The 27,441-nt window shown below is 54.8% G+C and overlaps 1 protein-coding gene and 1 pseudogene across 3 annotated transcripts in view; one reads left to right on the top strand and one right to left on the bottom strand.

The window, feature by feature from the left end:
* Positions 1–27,441, bottom strand: part of LOC132085611 (class I histocompatibility antigen, F10 alpha chain-like) — a 777,359-nt gene that overhangs the window by 240,527 nt on the left and 509,391 nt on the right. The gene's annotated exons all lie outside the window — the stretch shown is intronic.
* Positions 1–27,441, top strand: part of LOC132085554 (uncharacterized) — a 560,373-nt pseudogene that overhangs the window by 381,212 nt on the left and 151,720 nt on the right.

The following is a 27,441-nucleotide window of genomic DNA, read 5'->3' as shown; positions in this document are numbered from 1 at the left end:
TCCCAGTGGCTCCCAGCACAGCCCAGCGGCTCTGCCAGCGCCCCCAGGGGCTCCCCCGTACCCCAGTGCCGCCTCAGGGGCTGCTCCAGGCTGACGTGCTCCACCTGGCAGCTGTAGCTGAGCCCGCGCCGGGGCGGCGTTTCCAGCAGCACCAGCAGCTGGTAGGTCCAGTCCCCGTTGGGGACCATGTCGGTGGCCACCACGTGCTCCGAGAGCTCCTGCTGGCCCTGGAACCACCTCACCTGGATGGCAGCAGGGCAGAAATCCATCACGGAGCAGAGCAGGCGGCCGGGGCCGGGCTGGGAGCTCGAGGGGGGCACCAGCGAGATGGACACGCTGGGGGGCACTGGGAGAGAGAGAGCGAGAGAGAGGGCGGGGACACACTGGGATCAGCTGGCGGGCACTGGGAGATAGGGGGGAGGGCTGGGGTGGGCTGGTGAGAGACCGGCATGGACTGGGAGTGATAAGGAATGGCCAGGGGAATGTGGTGGGAGGGACTGGGGATGGGCTGGGATGGATTAGGAATGTACTGGGACAAAGTGGGATGGACTGGGAGGGAGTTGAATGGCACTGGGAGAGGTGAGAGGGGATGGAGAGTACTGGGAGAGAGGATGGAGGTCTGGGAGTGAACTGGGAATGAACTGGGAATAGACTGGGAATTGAGTTAGAGTGGATGGGCCGAACTGGGAAGGACTGAGAGTAACTGGAAGTGGACGGAGAGGAACTGAGGTGGTTTTGAGAGAAATGGGAGGAGATGAGGGGCCCTGGAATTGGAGATTGTGCTGAGAGAATGAACTTGGAATGAACTAGGAATGACCTCAGTAGGACTGGGACGGACTGAGTAGGTACTGGGGGGGATTGGGAGGGAATTTGATAGACTCTGGTGGCACTGGGAGGAACTGAGAATGAAGTGCGCGGCACTGGGAGGCCAAGCCCAGCCCGGGGCACTCGGCGCTGCGGGTCTGCTTGGTAACAGATGAGTCACCAGAGGTTCGTGCTTTGATTGGCTGAAAAGCGTCAGCTCCGCACTCGGCTGAGCTGGAGGCACGGGGAGGCACTGGGAGGAACTGGGATGGACTGGGCAAGCCACAAAGGTCAATGAGTGTGTCAGGAGGTTCCGGAGATGTGTTCAAGGAGCGCTGAGGGCTCTGGGTCGATGTCCAGGGAGGTTTTGTGGTGTTCCGGGGTCATTGCCAGGGCAGGGCCCGAGGGGACACGCTCTGCCCCGAGCTCAACTCGGCACCCCAGGAGGAACGGGGTGGCCACCTCGTAGTTATTCCAGCAGTACCTGTCCACCTGAGCCCTTTTGTACTCCAGCTTAGCCTTTTCCGTGGCGTTTCGAAACGGCGAGCGGCCCAACCTTCGCTTCCAATGGAGAGTACTTGCACAAGGCCTGGTCGACAGCCCGACCATATGCCAAATCACCGTGGACAAAGCACTGATGCCAGTTTGACACTCAAATCCCACCGCAACCATCATCCAGTACATGGACGACATCCTGGTCACAGCACCATTGACAAGCCAAGTAGATCACCTGGTGTCCACAATCACGGAGACCCTTCAGGCCAACGGCTTCGAGATCGCGAGCGCAAAGATCAAGAGAGGACCCTGCGTGACCTTCCTGGGAGTAGGAATTACAAGCTCCTACCCCCCCGAGATGAAGGTCAACCGAGACGTCGAGACGCTCCACGACGTGCAACGCCTGGTGGGATCGCTGCAGTGGCTTTGCAACATCATCCTGATTCCTCCCGAGGTCATGGACCCTCTGTACGACCTCCTGAAAGGAAAGCACCCCTGGGAACCCAAGGAGCTGACGCCGCAAGCAACGAGCTCCCTCGACTTCATCAAAAACCAGATGTCCACTGGCACACTTGCCAGGTGGAACCAAGCCATGCCACTGGACCTGTACGTCCACTTTACACCGAAGGGGAGAGTGGGAGCACTGGCCCAAGGACCTTCTGAAAAGGCCCGACCGATCCAATGGGTGGTCCTCGGAAGACCCGCTCGTGCATTTTCCCCAGGAATCAAATGCATCGCCAGCCTCATCATGAAAGGCAGGAGACTCGCTTTGAAACACCTAGGGACAGAGCCGACAAGAATCCACCTTCCGTTTCGCAAGCAGCCGACCGCGGAGTCAGCCACAATATCGGAGTACCTGGCCCTTGCTCTCTCCGGCTTCGGAGGAGAAATCTCCTACTCCTCCAGACCACCCTGGACTCAGCTGCTGACCGTAGTCGACATGGACATGCCACCGAAAGTCAAGGACAGACCGCAGCCAGGACCAACGGTCTTCACAGACGCTTCCTCCACGACCTCAACCGCAGCGGCAGTGTGGCAGGCAGGAGAGCAATGGCATTGCGTTAAAGCGTGTGACCCCACACTGTCAGTGCAACAGCTGGAGGCAGCAGCAGTGGTTTTGGCATGCGGACTCTTCCAAGACGAACACCTCAACATCGTAACGGACTCTATATTCGTGGCAAGGCTCTGCCTAGCCATGGCAGGACCAGGAGTATCGACATCAGCAGCAGCCCTAATGCTGGAAGAAGCACTCTCCTCGCGACAGGGGACCGTGTCAGTCATTCACATCAACAGCCATGACCCAGTCAAAGGTTACTTCCAAATCGGCAACGACAAAGCAGACGCTGCAGCAAAAGGCGTTTGGACTTTGCAAAGAGCTCGTCAACTGCACAAGTCGCTCCACATCGGAGCGAAAGCACTGGTGAAGAGATGCGAAATCTCGACGGCAGATGCAAAACATGTGGTAGCCACCTGCCCTCATTGCCAGAAGTCACCCCTTTGGACCTGCGGGGTCAACCCGAGAGGTCTCAAGCCCTCACAAATGTGGCAGTCGGACTTCACCTTATGTCAACTGCTGAAGCCCCGAGCATGGCTTGCAGTGACAGTGGACACTTACAGTGGAACGATCATAGCCACACAGCACCACAAAACTAACTCCAAAGCCACAATTCAGCACTGGCTGACAGCCATGGCTTGGCTTGGTATCCCCAAACAGATCAAAACGGACAATGGCTCCAATTTCACCTCCAAACCAGTACAGGAATTCGCCTCGAAATGGGGCATCACGTTAGTGCAAGGCATCCCATATAACAGTACCGGGCAGACCATAGTTGAGAGAGCAAACCAGACCCTGAAAACCAAGATAGAAGTGTTGGCAAAAGCAGAGGGCTTTGCCAATGCCATTTTCCCAGGAGATCAGGCACATATGCTGGCAACTGCTTTGCTGGCACTGAATCAATTCCCTAGGGGAGATGAAACAAACAGTCCCGTCCAAAAACACTGGGCCACTTGAATGCTAGAAGAGGGCCCACAGGTAGTAATTAGAAACGAGCTAGACGAGTGGGAACAGCGTTGGAGGCTGATGCTCACGGGGCGAGGGTACACAGCTGTCAAAAAGGACGGCAAAATCAGGTGGTGTCCACTTAAGTCGATTAAACCGGACCTTCACAGCGAGCAGAATGAGACTGACGAGAATTGCGAGTCTTTGTTTACAGGACCTGCTCATGGGACGTCCTCGTGATGCGTACATCCCGGTTCCAGACGAAAGTGACAGACCACCAAGCCGCCAGGCAGCGCCCAAGAGACCCACACGGGTGAGACCCAAGCATCAAGGGTGTTTCTGTGTGATTTTGCTGTTGGGGCTTGTCGCCAGAGGGCAAGCCAGCCCAGACCACTACCCCCACCGGCCCTTCAGGTGGGTCACGTGACACCTTAGTAGTGGCAACGTACTCAGAGAAATCACCACACTAAACACCCCATCCTTCGTGCTCCGCATCACTGACCTGTTTCCAGGATAGCCAAGGTTAAACCCTTATTCCCCACACGTCACACACTCGTATCTATCCTACTGGTGCCCAGCTTCAAATCCTGGGAAAAGCTACTGCAATCACCCAGGGTGCGGATATTGTGGGCACTGGGGCTGCGAAACCATAGTTACAGATGCCAGACCGTCAGGGCCTGGGTGGGATCCACAAGAGCCAGACAAATTCTTACAGTTCACCTGGGCACCCATCGGCTGCAAAACACCCTTCTTCTCTCACGGAAACTTCCATCGAAACCAACATAAAATCCCTAGATTCCGGGCATGCACTGATTACAACATGACGGTCTTGCAGCCAGATCACCCTAGCTGGGCCACAGGCAGAACGTGGACAGTGGTCCTTCAAGGGTCAAAAGAGAGGGTGAACGTGCAAATTATCAGGCTCCAACCGTCGGCACCCCGAGCGGTCGGACCCAACAAAGCGATTAAAAGTGTGCCGAAAGGGAGAAATGTAACCTACCCCAAAACCTTACCCACAGGGGTCAGCAATGTCCCGACCGGTCAAGCGGAAGCCTTTCAGGTGAGCCGCTTAACCAAGTCAGACGCAGACCCAATCCTTCGTATGTTAGAAGCTACCTTTGTATCCCTGAATGAATCCAACCCTAACCTAACCGAATCCTGCTGGCTTTGTTACGACATCAAACCCCCCTTTTACGAAGGAGTCGCTCTAAACACTTTCTTCAGTTATTCCTCAGCCGATGCCCCTCACCAGTGCAGATGGGACACCCCTCACAAAGGAATCACCCTGAGTCAAGTCACAGGCCAGGGCAGATGCTTTGGCAATGCAACCCTAGCTAAGCGGAGAGGCAACATCTGCACCAAAATTGTCAAGCCTAACAGGAAAAACAACAAGTGGGCAGTCCCATCCGCATCTGGGATGTGGGTTTGCCAGCGATCTGGAGTGAGTACCTGTGTGTTCCTTGCCAAATTCAATGACTCTAACGACTTTTGTGTCCAAGTTCTGATTGTTCCTAGGGTCCTGTACCACTCAGACGAAGAAGTGTACCACCTTTTTGAGGAACCCAGCCGGCTCCACAAAAGAGAAATAATGACAAGTATAACTATCGCAAGGCTGCTCGGCCTGGGACCAGCTGGAACAGCCACGGGTGTCTCAGCCCTAGCGACCCAGCACCAAGGACTGTCACAGCTGCAACAGACCATTGACGAGGACCTGCAAAGGATCGAGAAATCCATCTCCTTTCTAGAGAAGTCGGTCTCCTCACTCTCAGAAGTGGTCTTGCAGAACAGGCGAGACCTGGACCTCCTGTTCATGCAGCAAGGGGGCCTACGTGCCGCCTTGAAAGAGGAGTGTGGTTTCTATGCAGACCACATGGGAGTAGTGAGAGACTCCATGGCAGAACTCCGGAATCGACTGGCTCAGAGACAGAAAGACAGGGAAGCCCAACAGGGCTGGTACGAGTCCTGGTTCAATCAATCACCTTGGCTAACCACTCTGATTTCTGCCTTGATAGGTCCATTGGCGATGCTGTTTCTAACAGTTACCTTTGGACCATGCCTGCTGAACAAGCTGGTCTCATTCGTTCAGAGCCGCCTGGAACGGACTAACATCCTGTTCGTAGGCCGACGACAGTTGCTTTGAATTCAACCAGGGAAGACTGCCAGTCACAAGATTTTCTGAACTTGTCTGGCAAAAGCTTACTCAGGTTTTCCAAAACCCCTTTCCCTTGTCAAGTTACAACCTTATACCTCATTTTAGTACCTATGTATATGACTACCTCATTCATTTGTGAAAAAGGGGGGGGAGATGTGGTAGATAGGGAAAAGGCGCTGTGGAAGATCACGCGATGTCACGGAAAGCCAGGACCCTTTGTTCCTCTAAGATAAGAGATTACCCTAGGAATGTGGCCCCACTAACAGTAGGAATGTGGCCCCACTAACAGTAGTGCCAGTAACTTTCCATTCCTTACCCAGTACTTTTCCATTCCTTACTAACCATAGATAAGAAGGACAAACCCCCTTTTGACGTAGAGACCCCTTAGACTATAAGACCCCACAAGAAGAAGTAATAAATGCCTTCTGACCGTCCATCATATTGATGTCTGCGTGTGTCATTGGCCCGAGCGACCCTGGAGAGTGGGCCGCCGTGCTGATCCTTAGAACCAGGTCGCCTGCCTTGATCCAGAAGGCAACAGGAGCAAGTGAACCAATACAGGAACATATTGAAACCAGCAGAACAATGCCCAGCACCTGGACTCTGTGTTGATCCATCACAAAGCAGGGGGCCTTGGATTGTGCCAGAGGGTCACAGAGACCTGACCAAGACCTTCCTGACTTCATCCCTGGGACCACTGACCCAATTTGGGACCACTGACCCAATTCAAGAGAAGAATTGCGCACACGTGAAGGACTAATAACCTCATTTTAATACAAAGCGGGGATGGGAGGTGCTGGGGTTATGCATATGTATTATTTTGGGAAATAAACAGAAGGCAAAAATCCTTGTGTGGTGCAGTCACGCATTTCAAGGATGACCCCTTCCAGGCCACCCACCAGAGTAATAAACATACCACTTTCTAACTTTAACTAGTTAGAGAGTCTTTGTCCCTGATTTTCAGTTTTAATGATTAAGTGACAATGCTATAGACCCAGAACTGACTACATCTGGGACTGCACAAAAGATTATGTGCATACAAAATAATAAGAAAGACCACTTGGAAGAAGCAAAAATTATTTATGAAAAAAAAGCATATAATGGAGGATAGAAAGAAAGAAATACTGCTCAAGCCAAATTATTTGTAAAAAGGGAAGAGGAAAGATTATTACAGATGCTTATTATATTGTTATATTAAGAGGAATCTTATATGTACAGTCTTAAAATAACTATGCTCTTATTTCTGCTGTTAATAAAAACTTAGACATGGCAGTAGTGGTAGCTGATCTAGTTAGGAGTGAACTGTCTGTTTGGTCGGGATAACATCCAGTGAACACGTCATGAGCACCCTGCTATTGATGTGCCAACTATCAGCATCTGCCGTCTGAAGAAAGTGTGGACCAAGGCCCAGAGTGGAAGTGATCAAGAGAGGGAACCAAAACCACAGCCAAGAAACACACATGCTCTAAAAAGGCAGAGCTGAGGATGAGCCATGCTAAACAGTTCCTGAAATATGTAAACTAGATGGTGGATATGCATAAGAGTCTATGAATATGCAACAGGCTGATGTAATAGAAATGGTATAAAAAGGATGTTTTCCAAACTAGCAGGGATGCTCTTGGCTTAGTACCAAGATGCACTGAGCTGTAATTTTTGTTTTACTGTCTCTGTCTCCTACTGTCCTTTATTAAAGTTTTAAATTTTAACAGGAAAGTGAACCGTGGTTTTCACAAGGGAAGATGGAATCTTAACGTGTATCGGTCCCTGGTTGCCAACTGCTGGTCGTAGTGGGGATTGTAAAACCGGTTCTTTTCTCATGTTTTAGCTTGTACGTTTCACTATGGGGCTACGCTCTTTGATGGCTTTTCTCACGATCTTTCCCCTCCTTCGTTTGCTCAAGGCTGCAATGAGTTCATCAATTTCACCTTCCCCGGTAGCTGCTGGAGCAGGAGCTCTCTGGTTCGGCTGACCCTGTTGTACCATATAATCTATTTTGCCGATCCCCGATCCTAGGGAGCCCCACGCGGGATTTGCTGCGTCTTTTAACCCGGGCTGCGCGTCCGCCCGCGCCGGTGACGTCATCCCCCGAAGCCGCTCCCCGGCGTTCAGGGTTGCCATGGAAACTGACAGGGCTGGGAGCGGAGAGACCCCGCCCCCATGGGAGGTTCCCTCCCCGCCCTCCCGGCACAAGGCTCCGCCCCCGGCTCCTCCTCCTGCTCTCGGGGCGGTGCCGTGGGCGGTGCCCGCCATCCATCCCCTCCCCTCTCCCGGCACAAGGCTCCGCCCCGGCTCCTCCTCCTGGCCCGGGGCTGGCGCCGTCCCTGCCTGGCCGCGCTCGCCTTTCTCCTCCTTCCCCGGCTGGGCCCGGTCTGAGCTGCGCCTCCCCCGCCCCCCGATCGTGTCGGCGCTGGCGGCGGGGGGGCGGTGGCGGCGGGGGGGGCGCGCCTTGGCCCGGACCCGGCCGACACCACCCTCAGGGCGGGAGAGACTCGATCTGAGCCTTCTTCCTCCCTTGTTTTACTTTTCTTTGCCAATATTGGCTCTTTTCCCCCTTTTCTCCCCTTTTCCCTTTCAGACTAAGGGATGCTCTTCCTTTTGCTTTGCTGCGGGTCTCCCCTGACATGCTGACACCATAAAGAGCCTCGCATACTCCAGCTCACCTGAGCACCCTGAGTATTTGTCCTCGCGTCTACGGCAAATCAAACTTGATAATCATCTCTTATCCCAACTACCAAACTCGGGCCTCGTCTGATTGTCCTCTAGCTCCTCTATACCGCGACCAGATCTTTTCTGAGAGTCCAATGAGTTTGCATTTGAAAAACAAGGCTCCCCCCGGTAAGGGATCCCCAGTTTCTCAGTGCTAATCTCAGGGGACTGTCTCTCGGGATATTATCACTACAGCGCTCGCAGCAGAATATACACACGGAATTTTAACAGCTCTGAGTAGAAATTTAAAAAACCAACGAGAGAGAAAGAGCGAGATTCCGATCGCGGCGCTCCGGAGCGGCGCTGCGGGAACGATCCCTGCGCCAGCAGTGCCGGCCCCAGGCCAAGCCCAGCCCCGCAATCCAACCCCGCTGCTCACAGCGCCCGCCCTCCCCGGCCCGGGGCACAGCGAGCCCCGCACCCGCTGCGCCCCCGAGCACAAAACGCCCCTTCCCACCGCGCTCACCCGATAAACACAGCGCCCCTGCAGCCGCTCACGCCTCTCTCGCTCCTCCCGAGCTTCTCGGCCTCCCGCACCCTCTGCCCCGCACCTGGGCCCCGCCAGTGCCGCGGGCTGGCGGCAGCAGCTGCACCTTCCTCTGCCTCTGCTCCAGCCCTGCCCAGGTGCCTCGGCTCCCTTCGTGCTCGCCACAAACTGAGGCCTTCACAAGGCTGACCTAGAACAGAGGCCAGACACGGTTACACAATAAAGCAGGCATTTGTTAAAAGGCCTCCGTGGATACACCTTGGGCAGAACAAGAGCCCAGCCAGGGCTACGCCCAAGATGGACCAAAATGGCCACAAAATGGATGGCCGGTCACGAGGTCTGTCACTTTTATAAGTTCTGCTCCATTTGCATATTGGAGTTATTGTCCAATTATGTCTTTAGATTATTAAGCCCCATCCTTCTTGTTTTTCGCTCTTCAGTGCCCGTTGTTTATGCTCTTGGGCCTGAAGTTTGGATTATTTGTCCTTGGGTTCACAGCTAGAAAGGAATTGTTTTGTCTCCCTGCTCTGTGAGCAGAGCTCAGCCTCCCTTAATATGAAGCCCAGACCCAGAGAGTAAAGCAGCACAGAATCTGAAAAACAGAAAAGCCAAAACCTGAGGCATCAAATCCATGAGAGTCCCGCACACACTCACCACGCCTCCCCCTCGGCACCCCCCAGGCCCTCCCCATTGACTGAAGCCCCCCAAAACGCCCCCAGGCCCTTCCCCCTCATCCCCTCTGAGCCCCTGGCCTGTGTTCTCACCTGGGAAACCCCAAATCTTTGGGAATTCTCAACTGGGATTACCCAATTCCCTGGAAACCTCACCTGGGACCCCCAAAACCTCACCTGGGAACTCCAAACCTCACCTGAGACCTCCCAAAATGCTTCTGGGACCCCCAAACCCCCCCCCCAGGAGCCCCCCAAACTCTGCCTGGGATCCCCCAAGACCCCCAAAACACTGGTGACAGTGGGACAGAACTGGTGGCACCGGGTTGGTGACAGTGGGACAGAACTGGTGGCACCGGGTTGGTACCACTGGAATGATGACACAGGGCTGGTGGCACTGGGACAGCCCTGGGGACACTGGGGTGATGAAAGTGGGATGGAACTGGGGACACAGGTGGTGACACCAGGGCTACCCTGGTGGCACTGGGCAGGTGCCGCTGGGATGGATCTATGGACAGTGTGAGGGGACTGGTGGCACAGGGACAGGGGTACTGGGCTGGAACTGGAGACACTGGGAGGGGACACTAGGATGGGGACATTAGGAAGGGACTGGGGACACTGGGCTGGTTGCACTGGGGTGGAACTGGTGACACTGGGACACAACTGGTGACACAGGGGACAGAGGGGACAGGGGGGACATGAGGGTGACAGAGGGGACACGGGGGAATGGAGGGGACACAGAGGGTGGTGGGAGGGGACAGGGGGTCTCAAAGGGGACAGGAGGGTGTGGCAGGAAGGGGGAAAGGTGACAGAGGGGTGGAGGGGACCGAGGGCGGCAGCAGGGCAGAAAGCGGGGGGTGGCAGATGGCATTAGGGGCTGACGAAGAGACAGAGGGGACAGCAGACGCCTCCAGGGAGGGGACAAAGGGGCCACCCCAGGAGGCCACAAGTGCCACCAGGTCCCTGACACCTCTCCTGTTCCCTTCCCAGTGCCTGGAGGCTGTGGTGGCCGTGGGCAAGGTGGCAGCCACTGTGACCAGGCCACAGAGGGGCATGTGGCAGCACGTGTCCCCAAAGTCCCTGAGTGCAAACCTGGGGAGATTCACCTGGTACCTCCATAAGACCCTCAACTATCACGCTGTCACCTCACTGTGCAACTCCAGTGTCTCCTCCCTGGGTCAGGCCCTGGCACCAACCTGGGACCACCTGAGCCGATGTTAGAGCCATGGGCAGCGCCTGGTGGCCTGGTGGGACTCCTTGGAGGTCTCAAGAACAGCTGGGACTGGCTGGCCAGGGAGGCCACCGAGCTCCGTGACACCTGCAGGGACACAGTCACCACTGCTGCCATCACTGCAGCCACCGTCACTACCGTGCCTGGAACCTGCAGGACAAGGCCGCCCACTGGGGGACGTCTCTGCACAACCTGGTGGCCACGGCCCAGCGGCCGTCGGTGGCCCTGGCCAAGGAGGAGGGGGCCTCGGCAGTGGCCGCGCTTGAGGCCTGGCTGGCAGTGGTCACCAGTGAGGAGGAGGCGGCCACCAAGGCCATGAGAGAGGCCATGGTGGCCAGCAGCTGGTTGAGAGTGCCACCAGGAGGGGACAGCAGGCACAGGTGGCCCTGGGGCCACTGGAGCGCTTGGTGGCTGCATGTGACGAAGCCACCGCGTTCCCCCGGGAGCTGCAGCGCCAGCTCAGGGACATTGAGGCCACCCTGGAGGGGACAAATGAGGCATCCCCCGATGTCCCTGAGGCCATGGTGGCCGAAGTGGCAGAAGCCGAGTTGCTGTTGGAGGCCAGTGCCCACCTGGGCACACGTCACCTGCTGAGGACACTTGGGAACATCCACAAACTCCTTTTCAGTTGCTATGGTGGCCATGGTGGCCCCGGTAGCCCATGCGGCTAAGCAGTGCCAAAAATGCCATCGAGGAAATTCCGAGGGTGCTGCAGGGACAGTGATGTCCCTGCTGTGATGTCATTGGGGTAGCGACGTCACTGGGGAGCCTTGTGGGCACTCAGGTGCCCCCAGGCACTGGGACACCCCCGTGCATTGACAGCACTCCCCCCATCATCGAGCTCCAGGACTGGGGCTGAGCCCCCCTCTCCTGTACCAACCCCCACAAGCACCGGGCCTGGAACCCCCTCTGTGCCTCCCCACCCATCCTAGGGGTTCTGCCCCCTCCCCTTTGAACCCCAGAGCTGCGGAATCCCCTGGGAACAGCACTGGGACCAGGGCAGGCCCAGGAGTGAGACCAGAGGGGCTCTGAGCGCTGGGGGAGCACAGGGGGGGTCCCCAACACCGAGGGGGTCCCTTGGGGCTTGACCCTGTGACCCCCCCCTGTTATCAGCCAGGACCCCCCGTTATCACCAGGGACCTCCCCAATTTACTGGGCCTCCTCTCGCACCAGGACCCACCCTTCACTAACCCCTAAAAGTGCTTGGACTCCCCTGGTCCATGAACCCCCCTCCAGTGCACCAGGATCCCGCACTCACTGCCCCTTCCCCATCCGTGGGATCCCCTCACACTCACCAGACACCCCCACTGACGAGGACCCCCCAGTCCATGGGACTCCCCCCACACTCACCATGCCCCCCCTCAGAACCCCCCAGGGCCCTCCATTGATAGGAATAGTCCCAAATGATCTCAAATCCTGGATCCCAAACAACCCCAATGCACTCAAAGATCTCAAATCCTACTGGACACTCAAAACCAATTCTAAATGCTCTCAAATCCCAAACCCTGGATCCCAAAAAATCCCAGATCCCAAATGCTGCCAGATACCCCAAATCTGATCCTGAAAGATCTCCAATCCTGGGTCCTCAAACAATCCCAAATCCCAGACCCCAAATCCTGCTGGATCTTCATAAACAATCCCCAAAACCAATTCCAAATCCGGGTTCTGGCAGGGGAAATCAGAGCCCTGTGTGGGGTAAATGGGCCCTGAGGGGGTAAATGGGGTCCTGGAAGGATAAATGGGGTCCTGAGGGGGAAATGGTTTGTGAGGGATAAATGAATGCCCTGAGGGGTAAGTGGGGTCCTGAAAGGATGAATGGGGGTAAATCAGGGTCCTGTCCGGGGAAATCAGGGCCCTGAGGGGTCACTGAGGTCCTGGCAGGGAAATGGAGCCCTGATGGATGGATCCAGGCCCCGAGGGGTTAAAGCCAGCCCCAAAAGGTTCCCTGAGGTCCTGGCAGGCCCAGTTCTGCCCCTCGGGGGAGGATCAGGGCGTGGGGCCCTCCCTCCTCCGAGCCTCGACGCCCTCTGCCCTCAGAGCTCCGGCCGCAGCCTCTGGATGGAGACCGGGATGGAGCTCAAGGTGGGAACCCCAAAACCCCGAGGTCACCCCCAGTGGGCACCCGAGGGGATCTGGGAGGATTTGGGGGGACTTGGTGAAGTTTGGGAATCCCCAGGGCCAGGGCTGCAGCTGGGAGGGCAAAGAGAACTGGAAAGTTCTGGAGTCTTGGGAGTTCAGAGGGGCTGGGGAGGGGGAAAAGGGGGGTGGGACTCCCCAAATTCCTAGGGGGATTCAGGTGGAACACCCCAGAATCTCACCTGGGTACCTGGGAACCCCAAAACCTCCCTGGAGCCTCACCTGGGACACCTGGGAAACCCAAAATTCTTGTGAATTCGCATCTGGGACACCCAGATCTCATCTGGGAGTCCCTTGAGATCCTCACCTGGTCCCCTGGGACTCCCCCAAATCCTCACCTGGGCAGCTGGGAAACCCCAAATCTTAATTCTCAACTGGGAAGCCACAAATATCTGGGAAACCTCACCTGGGACCTCCAAAACCTCACCTGGGGACCCTTTCAGTCTCTTGGGAGCCTCACCTGGCACCCTCTTGACCCCTCTGTCCACCCTGACTACCCTGTGCTGTGCCCCCTGTTCACCTGGGACCCCCAAAACCCCATATGGACCCCCCCTCAAAACCCTTCAAGGGCCTGCAAAAGCCCCCTCAGGATCCCCCAAACGTCATCTGGGGCCCCCCACGGCCCAAAAACCTCACCTGAGACACCCCAACCCTGTCGGGCCACCCCTGAATACCCCTCTGGACCATCCAAAAACTTGCCCAGAACGCCCAAACCCCACCAGCGACCCCCCAAACTTCCCTCCCCGAACTCCCCAAACCACTCCCCCCTCCCCTAACCCCCCTTTCATGTCCCCAGGTGTCCCCCCCTGCCCTCCCTCCCGAGGTGGACTCAGCAGAGGCCGCACGGGACCGGGCCCTGGAGGCCCTGGTGGCCCTGGCCGAGGCCTTGGGGACACCGGACAGCATCCCCACGGCACTGGCTGAGGCCGAGGCTGCACTGAGACAGGCCCGGGTGGCCCGGGAGGGGTTGCAGGGGGCCCGGGAGGCCGCTGTGGCCCCGGCTGAGGCCCTGGGGACCCTGGGGGACGAGGACGAGCAGCGGCTGCGGCAGATCGGGGCCAAGGCTGAGGAGGAGGCAGCGGCGCTGGAACGCGAGGAGCGACGGGCACGGCGGTGCCAGCACTGGCTGCAGGCTGGGCATGGGCTGACCATGGGGCTGATGGTGCTGTGTGGGACCGTGTGTGAGTAAAAAACCAGTATGGACCAGTATAAACCATTATAGGCCAGCAGTGATCAGTATAGAGCAGTGTGGAGCAGTTTAGAGCAGTGGGAGGTAGCGTGGACGAGCATAGACCAATAGAGACCATTATGAACCAGTTTAGGCCAGAATAAACCAGTTCAGATCAGTATACATCTTTTTAGAACAGTGGGAGGCAGTTCAGACCAGTTCAGATCAGATCAGACCAGTGTGAGATTCTACAGACCAGGAGGGACTTTCTCCTGTGCTTACCAGTATAGACCAGTATGGACCAGTACAGAGCTGTGGGGACCGGTTCAGACCAGTATGAACCAGTATAAAACAGTTCAGACCAGAATGGACAGTATGAATATCTACAGCCCAAAAGAGACTTTCCCCTGCCCTGACCAGTATAGGCCAGTTCAGACCAGTATAGACAAGTTTGGACCAGTGTAGAGCATCATGGGGCAGCAGGGGATGCAGGGAACCAGTACAGACCAGTTCAGACCAGTTTGGAGCCCTACCGACCAATAGAGACCTTCCCCTGCCCCAGGATGGGGACACTGGGATGGAACTGGTTACACTGGGATGGGGACACTGGGACAGGACTGGGGAAACTGGGACAGGACTGGTGACACTGAGATGGTGACATCGGTATGGAGACAATGGGGCGGTGGCACTGGGATGGTGACATTGGTATGGGGACAATGGGGCGGTGGCACTGGGCTGTCAGTGGGAGCACTGGGATGGAACAGGGGACACTGAGTTGGTGACACTGGAATGACGACACGGGTGTGGTGGCACTGGGATGGGAACAGGGGACACTGAGTTGGTGACACTGGAATGATAACACGGGTGTGGTGGCACTGGGATGGGAACAGGGGACACTGAGTTGGTGACACTGGAATGATGACACGGGTGTGATGGCACTGGAATGGGAACAGGGGACACTGGGTTGGTGACAATGGAATGATGACACGGGTGTGATGGCACTGGAATGGGAACAGGGGACACTGGGTTGGTGACACTGGAATGATGACACGGGTGTGATGGCACTGGAGTGGGAACAGGGGACACTGGGTTGGTGACACTGGAATGATGACACGGGGCTGGTGGCACTGAGGCAGCCCTGGGGACAATTGGGTGCTGACAGTGGGATAGAACTAGTGGCACTGGGATGGAACTGGTGACACTGGGACATGGCTGGGAATACTGGGACAGGGACATGAGACGGGACAGGGAACACTGGGTCAGGACTGGGGAAGCTGGGATGGCACTGGTGACACTGGGATGGGGACACTGGGGCAGAATGGGGGACACTGGGGAGAAACTGGGGACGGTAGGATTGAACTGGTAACACTGGGCTGGGACTGGTGACACTGGGATGACTCCCTTGGTTGGTGGCACTGGGATGGAACTGGGAACACTGGGAAGGGACACTGGGATGGCGACATCAGGAAGGGACTGGGGACACTGGGATGGTGACATTGGTATGGGGACAATGGGGTGGCGGCACTACGCTGGAACCGGGAGCACTGGACTGGCACTGGGAGCACTGGGATGGAACTGGGGGCACTGGGATGGTGGTTCTGGGCTGGTAGCACTGGGAGAGGACTGGTGACACTGGGTTGGCCGCACCGGGACAGCCCTGGGGACACTGGGGTGGTGACACTGGGATGGAACTGGTGGCTCTGGGATGGAACCGGTGACACTGGGGTGGTGACACCAGATCAACCCTGTTGGCGCTGGGCTGCTGACACCAGGACTGGGACACTGGGCTGGAACTGGGGACAGTGGGAGGTGACTAGTGACACTGGGACAGGACTGAAGACACTGGGCTGGTGGCACAATGATGGAATTGGTGACACTGGGATACAACTGGGAACACTGGGACAGGGACACTGGGACAGGATGGGGGACAGTGGGACAGGATTGGGGAAACTGGGAGGGAACTGGGGACACTGGGGACACTGGGATGATGACATTTGGATGGATCTGGTAACACTGGGATGGTGACAATGGTATGGGGACAATGGGGTGGTGGCACTGGCCTGACACTTGAAGCGCTGGGATTGAACTGGAAGCACTGGGATGGAACTGGGGACACTGAGATGCTGGCACTGGGACAGGACTGAGGACACTGGTCCTGCAACTGTGTTGGTGACGCTGGGCTGGTGGCACTCAGATGGTGACAGTGGGACAGAACTGGTGGCACTGGGATGGAGCTGGTGACACCGGGGTAGTCCTGGTGCCACTAGACAGGTGGCACTGGGTGTCCCTGGTGCCACATGTCCGGTGTCCCCATGTCCCTGCAGTGTCCCTGGACTCAGCCCGCACCGCCCTGGGGGTGACCGAGGATGGTCAACTGCTGCTGGCCCTGACTGTGGTGGCCGTGTCCTGCCAGGTGGCCTGGCGGGACTTGGGGACATCACAGCGTCACCTGGCCACTGCTGCAGGCCACCAGCGGGAAATGGCCCAGCGCCTGCATGACCGTGCCCAGCAGGTGGCAGCTGCCAGGGCCAGCGCCAAGGCCACCGCAGACACCAATGAGGTCACCGCGGATGTGCTGAAGCAGCTGGAGGTGGTGATGCGGGCGCTGGGGACATTGGTGGATGCTGTCACCCATGACAGGGAGGTGACACCCTGGGGGACACGGGGACATGGCTTCCCAAGCACTGCCCTGGCACTCAAGGACATCATAAAGTGCTTGGCAAAATGGCGGGAGGGTCACAAGGAGGTGACGCGGAAACTGGAGGCAGCCCATAGAGTGCTGGTGGGGCAGGGGGAAGGACAGGCTGGGGACGTGGGGGTGGCACTGTCACCGCTGGGGCACGGGGACACCCTGAGGGATATTGGGGACCTTGGACACACCCCTGTGTCCTTCCCTTGGGGACCCCCTGGCCTTCCTGACATCCCCTGTCCTGTTTTGGGTCACCACAATGTCCCTGATGTTCCCCAGTATCCAAAACAGGATCCCAGTGTCCCCTAGTGTCCCCAGCAGGACACCGGGCTACATTTGGGCCCTGCTGGGGACAGGGCGGGGACATCAAGGCCTGTTGGGGACACTCAGGGGACATCAGGGTCACGTTGGGGACACTGGGGGGGATATCTGGGCTCTGTTGGGTGCCCTGAGGGGATGCTGGGGACATTGGGCTCCTGTTGGGGACATCAGGGAAGACATTGAGTCCCTGTTGGGTCACTTAGGGGATACTGGGGGTGTGTTGGGGGACAACAGGGCCCTGTTGAGGACCCTGAGGGGACATTGGGGTCCTGTTGGAGACACTCAGGGGACACTAGGGCCATGTGGGGACCCTGAGGGGACATGGAGGTGCGTCAAGGGGACATCGGGCACCCCGCAGGTGGGGGGGGCGGGGCCAGGGGTGTGACGTCACCTCTTCCTGTTTACTGCCGCCGTGCAACGTTCCTGTGTGTCACCCAAGTGTCCCCCGGGCGTCCCCCGATCCTGTCCCCTGAGGCCATGGAGCCCCGTGAGGTACGGCAATCCAGGTGTGGTGTGGGGGGTGGGAGGGAGAGGGGACAGGGGATTGCAAAGGGAACAGGGGTGTGGCAGGACTAGGGCAGGTGACAGAGGGGTGGAGGGGACCGAGAGTGGCAGGGGGGAACAAATGGAGGGTGGCGCGGGTGGCAGAGGTGACGAGGAGGTGACAAAAGGACAGAGGGGAGAGCAGAGCCCTCCAAGGAGGGGACAAAGGGGAACCCCAGGAGGGGACAGAGGCCATCCCAGGAGGCTACGAATTCCATGAGGTCTCCGTCACCTCCCCTGTCCCCTCCACAGCTGCTGGAGGCACTGGTGGATGTGGTGGCCACACTTGGTGAGCTGGCAGCCACTGTGGCCGGACCATACAGGGATGTGCTGCTGAGCATGCACCCAGAAGCCCTGTACACGGCCCTGGGGACCTTCATCGATCACCTCTGGGACACCCTGGACCAGGGAGGTAACACCCTGAAGCGCCCCGGTGTTGCCTCCCTGGGCCAGGCCCTGGATGCCTTTAGGGCCAACCTGGGGGCCACCTGGGCCCATGTGACAGCCGCAGCCAGTGCCTGGTGGGACCCGGTGGCTACACTTGAGGACAGCTGGGCCCGGCTGGCCCGAGAGGCCACCGAGCTCCGTGACGCCTGCAGGGATGCGGCCACTGCCGAGGCCACCACTGCGGGCACCAGCAGCGCCCTGGCTGGAGACCTGCAGGACAAGGCCACCGGTTGGGGAAAGCTCTGGACAACCTGGTGGCTGAGGCCAGGCAGCTGCCGCTGGCCCTGGACAAGGAGAAGATGGCCTCGGCAGAGGCAGCGCACGAGGCCCGGCTGGCGGCCGCCAGCAAAGAGATGGAGGCAGCCTCCAAGGCCATGGAAGATGCCATGGTGGCCAGAAGCAAGGGGGGGGCGGCCACCAGGAGGGGAGAGCGAGCAGAAGCAGCCCTGGGGCTGCTGGAGCGCTTGGTGGCTGCGTGTGACAAAGCCACCGCGTTCCCCCGTGAGCTGCAGTGTTGGCTCAGGGACATCGAGGCCGCCCTGAAGGAGACAAATGAGGCATCCCCTGATGTCCCCGAGGCCTTGGTGGCTGTAGTGGCCAAGGTCGAGCGGCTGTGGGAGGCCAGCGCCCACCTGGCCACATGTCACCTGCTGGGAACACTTGGGGACATCCGCAGGCTTCTCTTGAGTACCCCTGGTGGCCCTGGTGGCCTCAGTGGCCGTGCAGTGGCCAAGCAGTGCCAAAAAGCCATCGAGGACATCCCAACGCTGCTGCGGGGACAGTGATGTCACCACTGTGATGCCATCAAGGGTGGTGAAATCACTGGGGACATCACTGGTGTCACCTGTCCACTCCCTCCTCCCTGCCAGAGATTTGAGACGAGTTTGGGGAATTTTCTGGGAATTTTCATTACATTTGCCCCAAATCCTGACGGGAATTCCTGGGGTCATGTCACTGGGGTCGCTCTTGGGACACTCTGAGGCCACTCAGGGCCACTCAGCGGTGGGTTGGGGGGATGAATGAAGCAGCTTTCCACCATGGGTACAGAAGACCGTTTCTCAAGCCTCCTCAAAAACCTTCAGGTCCCTTTCCCTCCCTGGGCAGTTTCACCTCCAATGCCCAATTTCCCTGTGCTGGTGACAGATTGGGCCTCAGCTGTTCAATTGCCCTTTTCCCTTTTAGGGCCTCTGCCCCAGGGAGCTCTGTCCCATTCTCCTCCCCCTGGTCCCGTTTGCCTTGCCCTGACAGGGTCTCACTTCCCTCTGGGGGTGGCTCCTTGCACGCGGGTTCCCCTCATCAATAGTGGCTCCATTATCTTTGCTTTCCCCTTGGCTTTCTCATCATCCCTCCCTCCGTACATTGACCTTTTGGGCTTCCTTCAACAGGTCATTCAATCCCTTATCCTGCCATTCCCCCAGTCTTGCAGCTTTTCCTTATATCCAGCCAAGCATTCATGACAAATGTTATTTTCAATAAAGCTTGTCCAGCTATTGTATCAGTCTATACCTGAGTATTGTCTTGTATTTCTTTTTAGCTTCTCCAGCCATTCAGTTGGAGTCTCATCCTTCTTTTGTTGTTCAGCAAATGCCCTATGATTGTTCTGAGTTGGTGGAGCAGCCTCCCTAATTCCCCTGATAATTAATGCTCTATAATCTTCCATGTTTTACCTTTCCCCGGGATTATGGTGGTCCCAATCAGGGCATTGCAGGGGCATTTTCTGCTCCCCATGGGGTCTATGTTGTGCAGGGTGCCTTTCCCAAATCCACATCCCCACTAGTCGGATCATTTTTATTTCCTCAGGTGTAAACAAAAGGTTAATTCTGGATTCCACTTTGTCCCAGTTATAAACATTGGGTCCCAAAATTGGTCTACTTGTTCTTCTAATCCAATCAGATCTTCACATAGAACTTTTATTTCCTTTTTAAATGCTCTCACTTTGGAGGAATTAAGTGGGGCAGTGACAAACCCGATTGCCTGTGTGCCCCACCCAATGGCACTTCCCAGAGGGGGTTTAGTGCCACTGCTTGGTTCTCATTTTTTCCATTCCCCTCGCTGGACTGCTCTGCCCCAGGTATCCTGGCTGGGTCCATCAGGGGGTGCATCAAGTGCTGGCAGATATGGAGGGGACAGATGCTCTAAGGGGTCCCAGGTTTTAATGTCTTTTAATTTAAATGTGTTTGCCTCCCCCAGGAAAACCTTGCCTTTCCAACTGGCAGCAGAATCTGTTTTTTCCTGACTGACTGGTTCTTTGGCATTCGCATGAATATTCAAAGTTTGGCACATCCACCCCTCAAAGGAACTCTATTTTGGCCAGATCAGATCAATGATAAATGATCAGATCTTATCTCCTGTTTAGTCTATTTTCTCATATAATAATGTATCATTTTGATTCTGTTTTCATTCTTTGTGCCAGGGTTATGTAGCCACCATGCCATTTTTATCCCTAGGAGGCTGTTTGGAGGTGTATCCATGGATGTTTCCCTGCTCCACTTTCCCCTGGGGGTTTTCTCCTTGTTTGCTTTGTGTCCCATTTTCTCAGCTTATCCCAGCACTGTCCCCACACCTTTGTTTTTTCCATCTTTCTTAATTTCCAAGCAAATCTGACTCTCTGCCTTTCACGTGTATTATCCCAGTCCTTCTCAGGTACTGTTCAGGTTCCTGGAAGCAAATGCTACTTTCCCACACACTATTTCCTACAGTAATTAAAAAAAAATTAATGCCCAGTTCCTGGCTCTCTATTCCACTCTTTCCCACTCCTGGCCCCAGGCACTCTTTAGTGTTGCTGTGCAGTGCCACCTCTCATGACAGATTTTACACTCACACCATATCCAAGGATCACATCCCACTCCACAACTGAAACACAAAGTTACACTCATATGTGTTGTGATGGGAATCATTCATTGGAGGCACAGAAACAACTCGAACTCTCAAAGGTCCTTGTGACAAACTGCCTCATTTATTGTTCGGACCCTCTTTATATAGGGGGTTTGAATCTCCTGGCTTAAGACAGCTGATGGGATGGGTTCTCTCTCTGCCCTGCTCTCTGGCCAGTGCTGTATCTGCATCTAAACCTGAACAGGGTTGGCTGAAGTCTTTGCTTGGGTTTGACTCCAACCTATCCCTGCCTTATCCAGGGACTTGTTTTCTTCTGGGCTGGTTGAGTTTAGGGGGCAGCTTGAGCTCAGCTGCAATGTGACAACTCACCCTCTTGGTTAGACTAAAAAATTAAATTAGGAGCCTAGTTGAATAAGGCTTTTTCCACCCAACTCAGCAAGCCCAGTCTCCCACAGCTAGTGATGTACCTCATGTATCACTGGGGTTGTGACATTCACATCCACAAGCTGTCAGGCAAAACCACCAGCATTACAATTCTTTAGGTTAGCATGTCACAGACTTAATGTTTAGAAGTTACAAAGTTCCAACTTAACACTACAAACAGTAAACAATTCAACTCAAAACTAATTCAATTAAAACCACACACATTACTATTCATGGGTTGTAAATATTTGAGTCTTGGAATAAGGTGATGGGCAGATTGTCTTACCATTGACAATCTTCTGCTTCCAACGTGCTCTTGGCTTTCCAGGTTATGCTGTGATTTTATTGGAAAACATCAGAGAAATGTGAGAGTAGGAGCGTTTGAAATAAACATCAAAATTTTATAACATCCATAGTGGCTTTCAGAGCTTGTTGATCATACTTTTCTCCTCGTTGAAGTAAAATAAAAGTTCATACCTTCATGACTGGTTGTTCCTCTGTGGAGGTTAATCTGCCTCTTTCTTTCGTGAGATTTTCCTTCAATTTTTCAGCTTTTTTCTTTCTCTGACTCCTACACCACTCAGTTTTTTAGCCTTACTGTCAGTTCTCAGCTCCTTCACTGTCTGGGTTTCTTGCCTTACCAACTTTTCCCGGCTCCTACACGGTTGAGTCTCCCCTGCTCTGCACACAGAAAATGGCTGAGTCGCATCACTTTGTGGATCACTGCGTATCACGGTGGGGGCCGTTCATCGGCGACATACAAACAGCCCAACTCTCCAAGGTCCTTGTGACAAACAGCCTCAGGTTTATTCTCGCAGCTCCTTTTACAGGAGCTCCACATTTCCCTCGCTTACACATGTGATTGGTTGGGGTCTTAGCACCGTCCAGCTCCCTGGCCAATGATAGGTCTGCATTTAGGGCTGAATGACATTGGCTGAGGGTCCTTGTATAGAACTGAATCCAACCTATCCTTCTTCACTCAGGGACTTGTTTGCTTCTAGGCTGGTTGAATCAGGGGGGCAGCTTCAGACTGGTTGCACTGTGACACCCCTGCCCTGAACAGTTTAGACCAATATAGACCAGTTCAGACCAGTATAAACCAATACAGACCAGTATAAACCAGTATGAATATCTACAGAGCAGTAGACACTTTTCCCTATGCTGACGAGTATAGACCAGTTCAGACCAGTATTGACCAGTATGAGACTCTATAGAGCAGGTGGGACTCTCCCCTGCCATGCCCAGTATAGACCAGTATGAGCCAGTATAGAGCAGTATGGACCTGTTCAGAGCAGTGGGGACCAGTTCAGATTGGTATGGACCAGTATAATCAAATTCAGACCAGTATGAACCAGTATGAACCAGTATGAATATCTACAGACCAACAGAGACTTTCCTCTGCCCTGACCAGTATGAAACAGTTCAGACCAGTATAAACCAGTATGGACCAGTAAAGAGGAGCAGGAGATGCAGGAAACCAGTACAGACCAGTAGAGACCGGTAGAGACGAGTTCAGACCAGTATGGAGCTCTACAGACCAGTAGAGACCTTCCCATGCCCCGGGATGCGGACACAGGGATTGAACTGACACATTGGAGGGAACACTGGGATGGAACTGGGGACACTGGAATGGTGACATTGGTATGGGGACAATGAGAGATGGTGGCACAGGGCTGGCAGTGGGAACACTGGGATGACACTGAGAGCACTGGAATGGAAGTGGGGACACTGGGCTGGTGGCACAGGAATTGAACTGGTGCCACTGCACTGTCCCTGGTGCCACCTCTGTGGTGACTCCCATGTCCCCACAGTGTCCCCACATGAACCCAGTGTGTCCCCATTGTCCCAAGAGGACATTTTGGGAACACTTGGGCACTGTTGGGGACACTCAGGGGACATTGGGATCCTTTTGGGAACATTGGGGGCACATTTGGGACCCACGATGGCCCCTCAAGGGAGGGGCAGTGGGCGGGGCCAGGGGTGACATCACCTCTCCCTGCCTCCCCCCCCGCCCCCCCACCTCCCTGCCTGTGTTCAGAGTGTCTCCTGGGAGTGTCACCTCCCTCTGCCAGCACTCCTGGAGTGTTCCCAGCGTCCCCAAGGCATCCCCACAGTGTCCCCAGCGGCCATGGAGCCCCAAGAGGTGCGACAATCCCGGTCTAGTGTGGTAGATAGGGACAGGCGATCGGAAGATCACGCAATGTGATGGAAAGCGGCAGGATTCCTTTTCCCCTAATCCCCTGAGATAAGAGACCACCCTAGGAATGTAACTAGGAATGTAGCCCACCTAACGATAGTAATGCTGGTAACTTTTCACTCCTTACTAACCATAGATGGTATTGCAGACCCCCCCTCTGACATAGAGAGACCCCTTAGACTATAAAACTCCACGAGAAGAGATAATAAAGGCCTTTGACCATCTACCACATTGGTGTCTGTGTGCTCTTTGGCCTGAGCGACCCTGGTGAGTTTGGGTCGCCGTGCTGCTCCTCAAAACCAGGTCGCTTTGCCTTATATCAGAAGGCAACAACTGGTGCCGATACCTGGGAGGGAGCTCGGGTAATGGGATTCGCCTGGACGAGAAACAGCGGCTGCAGTGGCAGGACCGTCAGCAGCGGGGGGGACACCCCCGGACCCGTGTGGACCATGGAAGCCTTAGCGAAGGTTGTAAGTCAGATGCATGCGCAATGGGGTATTGAGTGTAAGCTTAAAGACCTATGTCTTGCATTTCCGAGACTGATTAAGCTTGGGTCCATAGAAAGCCCAATAGATATCCTCCATCCAGAGGCTTGGGATAATTGTACAAAGGCTCTGGCGGAGGACACCATGTCCTCAGGCTCAGGGAAAGCCCTAAAATCGTGGGGCGGAGTTATCCAGGCTCTGCAAAAAGCTCGACAAGAGCAAGAAACCTGGAAAGCCACATGAACTTATTTACTAGCCACGCCACAGCTGCGGGTGGGCGCAGCAACGCAGACTGCGGAGGATTTTGATCAGATTGGCAGCGTGGAACCAAACAGTATGTTGACAAGCAATCAATTATTAATTAACTACTAACTCTTAAGTTCCTCAAGGCCTTCCCATTTTTTGATTAACTCTAATAAAGCTTATCTCTAACTGAAACCTCAGCTCCTTTAAAATCTCTAAATTTCTCAAAGTTTATGTCTCACAGGGATGTGGCCACTAATGAGGCCACCACTGCGGCCATGGCCACTGCCCTGGCTGGGGACCTGCAAGACAAGGCCACCTGCTAGGGGACATCAATCCACAACCGGGTGGCCGCAGCACAGCAGCCGCTGGTGGCCCTGGCCAAGGAGGAGGTGACCCCAGCGGTTGCTGCGCTTGAGGCCCGGGTCGCAGCCTCCGCCATGGAGAAAGAGGCAGCCACCAAGGCCGTGGGAGAGGCCATGGCGGCCAGCAGCCAGGCAAAGGTGGCCACCAGGAGGGACAGAGGGCGGAGGCGGCCCTGGGGCTGCTGGAGCGCTTGGCAGCTGCCTGTGATGAAGCCACCGTGTTTCCCCGGGAGCTGCGGCACTAGTTTGAGGACATCAAGGCTGGCCCTGAAGGGGACAAATCAGACATCCCCCGATGTCCCTGAGGCCTTGGTTGCTGCAGTGGCCAAGGCCAAGTGGCTGTGGGAGTCCAGCAGCCGCCTGGCCACGTGTCATCTGCTGAGAACACCTGGGGACATCTGCAGGCTCCTTCTGAGTCCCCCCAGTGGCCCCGGTGGCCTTGGTGGCTGTGCAGTGGCCGAGTGGTACCAAAAAGCCACTGAAGACATCCAAAAGCTGCTGCGGGAACAGTGATGACAGCACTGTGACATCATCAGGGCAGTGACATCATCAGGGACATCGCTGGTGTCACTTGTCTTGTCTCCCCTCCCTGTGTGGGATTTTAGACACATTTGGGGAGTTTTCTGAGAATTTTCATTAGAATTGCCCCAAATCCTGGGGTAATTCCTGGAGTAACACACCAGGATCCCCCCCTTTGCTGCCTCCCTTCTTCACAACATCCCCCAGAACGCTTCCAGCCACTTCCCCCTCGGTTCTCCGGAGCCCCTGGCCCGCATTGGGCCTTGCTGGGGCCTGGCTGGCTCTACCCCCTGGGGCCCCCCAGAGTTTGACTGCCATTTTCTCTTCCTCTGGAAGTACCCCGATACCTAACTGCACTTGCAAATCCCTTCCCATCAGATTATATCCTTTCTCCCATACGAATAAAACATCCCTCATTCCTAATTTGTTTGTTCCTTCAAATATTACATGTTTTATAACAGGTGCTTCATATCCTTCTCCATTTGCCCCTACTACCTGAACTGTATTTTGGCTTTCTTTTGCATCCTCTTGGAATTCTATAAACATGTCCTCTAAGCCCCTGTGTCTACTAAAAATTCAAATTGTTCCTCCTGAGGGCCTAATTTGAAATTTATCAAGGGCTCTTGTTGATATTTTGACCCCAGGAGACACAGCCTCTGACTTCCATATTCAACCCAATTCCCCATGTGCCCCTCCCAGTGGCACTTCTAGGAGGGGGTTTAGTGCCACTGCTTGGTTCTCATTTTTCCGTTCCTCTCGCTGGACTGCTCTGTCCCAGGAATTCTGGCTGGGTCCATCAAGGGGGTGCATAAAATGCTGGCAGATATGGAGGGGACAGATACTCTAAGGTCTCAATTTTCAGTTTCTTTTAATTTAAATGTGTTCACCTATCTCAGGGAAGCCTCACCCTTCCAACTGGCAGCAGAATCTGTTTTTTCCTGACTGACTGGTTCTTTGGCATTCACATGCATATTCAAAGTTTGGCACATCCACCCTTCAAAGGAACTCTATTTTGGCCAGATCAGATCAATGATAAATGATCAGATCTTGTCTCCTGATGAGTCCATTTCATCATATAGTAATCAATCATTTTGATTTTATTTGCATTCTTTTTGTCAGGGTTATGTAGCCACCATGCCATTTTTATCCCTAGGAGGCTGTTTGGATGTATATCCATTAATGTTTCCCGGCTCCCCTTTTCCCTGGGGATTTTCTCCTTGTTTGCTTTGTGTCCCATTTTCTCAGCTTATCCCGGCACTGTCCCCACACCTTTTTTTCCCTTCTTTCTTAACTTCAAAACAAATCTGATTCTACACATTTCACATATATTTTCCCAGTCCTCAGGTACTGTTCAGCCTCGTGGAACTAAGTGCAGTTTTCCCACACACTATTTCCTACAGAAATTTTTAAAAATGTAATGCCCAATTCCTGGCTCAGAGTTCCACTTTTTCCCACTCCCGGCCCCAGGCACTCTTTAGTGTGCCTGTGCAATGCCACCTCTCATCACAGATTTTACACTTACACCATACCCAAGGATCACATCCCAGTCCACAACTGAAACATAAAATTACATTCATACAGACAACACAAAATCTTTATTAAAATTTTTATTCATATGCAAAACAAACACTTTGCTTTTTCTGGCTGTCTCGGTCACCCGAAAAGAGGAAACTCAGCTCGAAGCTCCTTGTTTGTTTTGTACTGCAGTACATCTCATTCACTCAGCAGCTATACCTATCAGCCACACAAGACACAGGACATAAACATTCACTTCCCACTCTCCTCATTTCCCATTCACATTTTCACACAATACTGAGGTGTAGCAATGGGGAATAAAGAGACACAGATGCCCTTGTGCATCTGAAGGAGATCACTTTATTGTAGAAATCACCCTCCTTTTATAGCTTTACTCTGAACCTGACAAAACCAGAACTCAACAGAAGAAGGGCACCCATTGGCTGGCTCAGCTGCAGTCTGCTGTCCACAGGTCCTATCACCCAACCAGTTTCCCTTTCATGTGCTGTCTGTGCATTCCTCCTCATAACTGCCTCTCACCCCCCAACCAACCTCCAACCGTCCAGCCTGCAGCTGTGCCTTCCCCACAGGGCCTTCTGTGGGCACAAGCCTTAACAACTTTAGGAAATATCACCCCATACTCCACATAACGCCCTTCCTTTTTTTTAGGCAATGAAAACATACTAAGAAAAACCTAAACAACTCCTAAAACATTAATTACAGTGATAACAATAATAACTTTAACAACTTTTTAAAAATAGTAACATATACCTATAACATAGCAACTATATACACATGGGATCAGGACAGTGAGACAAAAGGCTGCACACTGTGATGGATCCCACTCCACATGGAGACACTGTGGAGACACAGGCCCAGCCCCTTCCCCACGTCAGTAAGTCCAGGGCTCCTTTCCATTGTCCAGCCAGTAAGTCCTTCACCAGAACTGGAGGTCTTAGATGAGCCTTTGTGCTGAAGGAATGCTGTCTGTCACATGCAGTCTGTCCCATCTT

This window comes from Ammospiza nelsoni, chromosome 31 (genome assembly GCF_027579445.1).
Source record: "Ammospiza nelsoni isolate bAmmNel1 chromosome 31, bAmmNel1.pri, whole genome shotgun sequence".
Classification (NCBI taxonomy): domain Eukaryota; kingdom Metazoa; phylum Chordata; class Aves; order Passeriformes; family Passerellidae; genus Ammospiza; species Ammospiza nelsoni.
Note: the sequence above shows the minus strand (reverse complement) of the source record. Positions and strands in the feature narration are given on the sequence as shown.